Raw genomic sequence first — 6,059 nt, forward strand, 5'->3', positions numbered from 1 at the left:
CTGCCAGGCCTGGGCATTTTGCTGAATGGCACTAAAACTGCATTGCTCCTCTAATCTGTGTTAGGAAAAGAGCTGGAAATCCAGGGGCACTGCCAGGGAAAAGCCTCAGGGACACTCTGAGCCTGTCTGGGGCTGCTGCCACAGGGTGAGCTCAGAGAGAAGCACAGAGCAGGGAACAAACAGCCTGAGAGTTCAGTCAGGCTCAAATCCCAGCTCTACCTGAGCAAGACACTTCTCTGGGCTTTACTGCCATTAAAAACAACCCTGCAGATGACACTGTTCCCTCTCAGTAAAATACTGCTCAGTTGGGGGGTTTTTGGTTACTTACAAGGCAATTAAGTATTAAACTCTTCCTTCCCTCCCATTTCCTTTCTTTTTTTTTTTTTTTTTTCAAGAGACACAATTTCAAAAGATGGGAGAAACTGCAATTCTGGTGCCAAAGTCCTCCTGTTGGTCTCTTCAGAAGCTGAGAACTGCTGGCACTAGCCCAGGAAAAGCAACAAAGAACAGGAGGAGTCTGGAGAGCAGCTAGACTTGCAAACCCCAGAGTAGTGTAGAATTAACCCAACACAAAACAGAAAGATGATTGGCAGGGATGGGATGACTCTGCTGCTGGAAATGAAAGTGCTATGAATAATCAGGCACCTCTGACCCAGGAAAACATTGACTTCATTTGCAACACAAAACTGATTGCAGATGGTATTTGGGGAGGGGAATCCAGCTATTCACTGTGCTTTCCCCCCACCAGAAAAATTCATTTCCTCTCTACTGTTGAGCAATGAAATGCACCTGATTGGACCTGCTGAGACAGGTCCACATAGAAGGTCTGGGATGAAAAACTAAAGAGTCCATGGGGTTGATGCTAAAGGTAATCCTATTAAAACAGTGGGCTGAGGGGGGGATGCACATATAACTCCTATTTTAATAAAGAATTAAAACAAATCCCTTAAAGGAACAAATTTATTTGAACATTTCTTTGAAGATAATAAGATTGTTGCTGAATTGGATGCTGGATGTCAGTGCACAAACAAGGACATCCCTCCCAGTTGTTCCTGTTGCTGCTCATTATTCCTATTGCTGCTCACTTGTTCCTATTGCTGCTCACCCCTTCCTGCTCCCTGCTCCCACCTGGCTGTGCTGGGCACACCTGCCAGCCCCCTCTGCCCTGGCTCACAGCCCTGGGAGTGCTCCTGGTGCCCCTGTGCAGGGACAGGTGCCTGCAGCCCCTGGGGCTCTCAGTGACACATTTCCACAGCCAGGGCTCCGAGAGAGAAGGGAGAGCAGCAGCAGAGCCCATCCTTGCAGCAGGCTGATGGCCCTGGCTGCTCCTGCCCAACACCCTGTCCTGTCCCCAGCTGACACCACAAGAGTGAGGCAGCTCCCACTGGGAAGAAGCCTGAAGGTACAGAATTACATTACCCCTCCTCACTTCTGGGCTCAGGGGAGGACAGGGTGGAGCAAAGCCTGGCTGGCAGCAAAACAGCTCAGACTGTTCTGAGTCCCTCTGGCACCTCCATCCCTTCAGCAGGTGCATGTGTGACCTGCACAGCTCCTGGCTGCAGCTCAGCTGTCACAGACCCTCTGAACAAATGAGTTTAACACTGCCTTTCCAGGGCCACCAGAAATAAAGCCCAGGGAGGAGGAGGAGGACAAGGACAAGGAGGAGGACAAGAAGGAGGAGGACAAGGAGGAGGAGGATGAGGAGGACAAGGAGGAGGAGGATGATGATGCATTTAGATTTTTTTCTTGCACCCCCTCAGCATCACTGGAGGGCAGATGTTTGTCACATCAGGAAATAAAATGGGGGAAGGAGTAGGAAGCTCAGCTTGAGTTTAAGGCAGGTTTGCCTCAAGAAGAAACAGATATTTTCCTGTTGCAACACAAGCAGAATATTTTCCTTTCTTTTCCTAAAGAAAATGCCTACAACCAAGATTTCAAATGCATGTGACTGAGATTAGTCAGTTCTCAGTCAGTCCTCAACCAATAATTAAATCTTTAAGCAAATGGCCTGATCTTCTTCAGTGTTGATCACACAGTGACTTAACCCACCTTCATTAGGAACTGAGGGATGCAGGGCTCTTGGGAAAACAGGAATGAAAAAAGAAAAAAGTCAGGCCCCTTCCTAGGGTACATGCTGGTAGAATTTAACAGGTACCTTGAAGTCAGCACTTTCAAAAATTATTCCCTCCCTCCTTTTACAGTTTCAAGCCTACTGCCCAACACATTTGATACTGAAAAGCAAATTATACCTGCATACATGAATGCATAAATTTACCTCTGAATTCAATTGAAAAGAATTTTCCACAGTAATACAGAGAAATATTAACTGTAGGAAAAGCCTCACCAGAGTGTATGAGCAGCTTAAGTCAGACCTTGGTGCCACAGTGTGAGCTGAGTCCTGGGCAGGTTGGGTTTGCTCATTGCACTCCTGGTTTTAGGGAATTTGTTTCCCAAGCCTGCTCCAGCTCCTTGGGCAGGGTCAGGCCTGCTGGGACACAAACACATTCCAAACCTGGGCACTTCCAACAGGGCTTTTACAAAGCACCTTCCTGCCATGGGATTTGACAGCATGCACATTAATCTCTGCAATTACAGCCATTTGACTCTTGCAGGGTATGTAGGCAATTTACATATTAATAAAAAATCTGTTAGGAAACATGAAATTACACAAAGTGAGACTCACACAATTTTGATCAGCTACACAGCATCAGGATCAAGAGCCTCCTCATATTAACCTTTGTTTCCCTTGTAAGCCAAAAGCTTTCTAAGAACCTTTCCAAGGCTTTATTGGATTACAAAGAGGGTAATTATAGCACTGAGATGAATCCAGTGGCTCTCTTGTAATGGAATAAAGCCAGTTCCAGCTACTTGACAGCCAGCCTGCCTTGGCAGGGCCCCACAGACACTGTTCTTTTGTGGGTTTTTGCCTGTTCCAAGGGATGAGGTGACTGCACCCCTGTCCCAGGCACCCTCACAGGCAGAATGGGAGAACCCGGTGCTCAAAGGAGGTCTGAAGAATGAACAATGTTTGCAATCAAGCAGAAGGATCTCTCAAGAAAACTTTTTCCATGAAAGTTTGGGGATAATGGAGGGTTTTTAGCTTTCTTGAGTTATTTCAGAATTTATTTCAACAGACACTGCATGTGCATTGTATTGTGGGGAAGAGAAAGAAAGAGCAGAGGTGATGGATCTACTGCTAAGAAAAACTAAAATCAGCTACAGCATAAATATGGTTGATTGGGCCTTTCTGCACTCCTGTGATGCTATTCTCAGATGGAGAGTGTCTATCTCCTTTAGCTTGCTCCCCATACAGCAATTCTACAGCTTCTGAGCCAAGAGGACACATGTACCTAAGGGTGAAGGCACAGGTGAGCTCCAGTCACTGGACACTGCAGGGCTGCAAGGGGAGAGGAACAAGACAGAATTCAGCCATCTATTCTGAAAGAGTATGGGGGAAACACCAATTTTCATTACTAGAGTACTGACCCAGGGCACCTGTGCTGGTGCTGAATTTTTCAGTGGATGTTAGCAATGAGTTAGTAAAAAATCAGCCATCAGGGCTGGTACAACTCTGAGTAGTCATGGCTGACCCAGGCTCAGCACCATCAGAACCATCCCGAGCCTTTTTTCCCACTTTTGACACCCAGGGCTATATCAACAGCATTATACAGTTCACAGTTGTTCTAGAAAACAGCTTGCAGAAGACATTTCAGCTGCAGAAGCAATGAGGGCAAAGAGGAATAAACCACAAGATGTTCTTAGGAACAACCCAGGCAGGATCTCCAAAGCTGCTGCCTGGGAGGCCAAGCTGCACCTTCAGCTGTGGCACAGGGTGTTCCTGAGGGGCTGTGAGATCCCCTCCCAGGGCAGAGCACAGGCTGCTGGTGTGGGAAGGAGAGAAAAACTCACATGAAACATCTTTGGCAATTCAATTCCTGCTGGCAGCAATGTCACACCACGTCACTAGTGGAAGAAGTGAACCCTCTGGAGAAGTGGTTACACAACCTGGTATTGTGACTTAGACATTTCCTGTCCACTGGATGCCTTTGCAGGCATTTGGCAGAACCTAGAAATAATCACAGCTCTGAGGGCAATTTTTATGCAAAGCAGAGCTCTAAAACTTGTTTAAAAAATATCCACACAAACAGCAATAAAGGTCACCTGTCCCTGCTTTGGGAATGAGAGAAGATGAGGAAAAGATCAAAGGATTACCTGAATGGACTTATAAAATCCCACCTTTTGGAGCTGTTTCAAAATTCCTCTTACTCACTATCTTCAGTGGAAAGAGCCAAGAACAAATCTTAATAGTAGGAGGCTAATATACAAACAATTACAGAAAATATACATTTTAACAACTTGTTTGATTATCATTCAGTTGCTCCAAGGGACAGATTCCCTGCAGCAGGAATGCTGCAAAACAATCTCAAACAACCAGCAGCAGCTCTTTCCAATGCAGACAGAGCAGCTGATTTAGTAACTTTATTTAAAGCCCTCCATTTTTCTCTTATTTGTACTTAATTAGAACTATAGAAAACAACTGGTATTTCAGTTGAGGCCTGAAAATCTCAGTTCCTCCACTGGCCATGGCCAGGACTCTGTGACTTTCCCCAACACAGGTTGTTGGTGGCATGACAAGACTGGAATGTCTGAAATAGCTCCAGTGCAGCACAGCCCCCTCCAGCACTAAGGGAACCCCTCCATGCAGAGTTTGGTGACACCCACTAGGAAGCAAAATCAAGATACGCAAAAAATGTTAAGAAATGCTACTCATACAAATCCTAGTGAGGGAGTTCCATCTTTAGGAGACAGGACCAAGCAGCTGATGGAAGCAGCTCCCTGGGCTGTTCCAGGCAGGGGCTGCATCTCTCCTTGGCCTCTGCCAGCAGCTCTCAGTGAGACAGGGCAGCTCCAGGGAGGCCCAGGCACAGCTCAGATTATCCACTTGTTAGTCCTGCTAAATGCAGAAAAAAATAACAAAAACACACCTTCTTTGCCCATAAATTGAAATGAAAAGAGGCAGGCATTTGACAAGATGGGATGACTAGTCAGTGTGATCCTGCTCATTTCTAGGCACTGACTTTCACAGAGGAGATTGGAGTAGGAGGAGGGAGGAGTTTGCTTGTACCATTTACAGAACAGCATTTGGCATCTCTTGCTCATATGTCAAATACGTGCCTGCACAGTGGGCCAGGTGCAGCTCCTGATGAATTTTTTAAAGAGGAATTTAATGCTGACATAACAAAAGTGATAAATTACTCAACTGTTTGCAGGGCAAATCCTGAATGTACCAATAGAGAAGCACATGGAGCTGCTGAAATCCTGCCATGGCTGAAGCACTTAGGACCTTTGCAAGCATTCATATCCAAGAGCAAAATCCCTTCTTGGATATGAGGTCCCTGGCAGCACAGGGATTTCCAAAAGGTCAGTGCTATAATGGCCATGGCTAGTTTTACAACCAGAAAAAGTTGCTCAATCTTTCAGAATACAAACTTTTATTTTAAAGACAATTATTACAATCTCACTGAGTACCACAAAGTTTCTCTATTATTTCCCACAATGGTCACATTTCACTACCTAGGTTTAAGACAGATTTCAGAACAGATTTTTTTAAATACTAGGTAGACAGAGGGAAGAACAAAAACCTGCAGTAACTGAATTATGCTATTTACAGTGACATTAGATATTTATTACAGGAATATTGTGCTTATGATTTACTGGGAAAATCATGCAAAATTTACAACACTTTACAATTCACTTGCCAATATCTTGCTTGGGCTTTAAGGTGCTACTGGGAGCTAAGCCAGGACAAACAGTGGAAATTGGCCACAGTGGTCATGTCCTGTTTGGTACCTGGCATAATATTGTGACAACAGATAGCACATCCAAAATCCCCTTCACTTTGGAGATTAGAGTTCAAATGGACAGTTGTAGTTAAGTGGTTCTACAGGTGCTACTGCTCACTCATGAGAGGAGATACTTACCCAAGGCCTGAGGATACAGTGAGGAGCCTCCAAGTATTAGGAAGAGGCACACCATTAAGATGTTACATATAAAATAAT

Source organism: Melospiza melodia, chromosome 21 (assembly GCF_035770615.1).
Source record: "Melospiza melodia melodia isolate bMelMel2 chromosome 21, bMelMel2.pri, whole genome shotgun sequence".
In the NCBI taxonomy this organism is placed as follows: Eukaryota; Metazoa; Chordata; class Aves; order Passeriformes; family Passerellidae; genus Melospiza; species Melospiza melodia.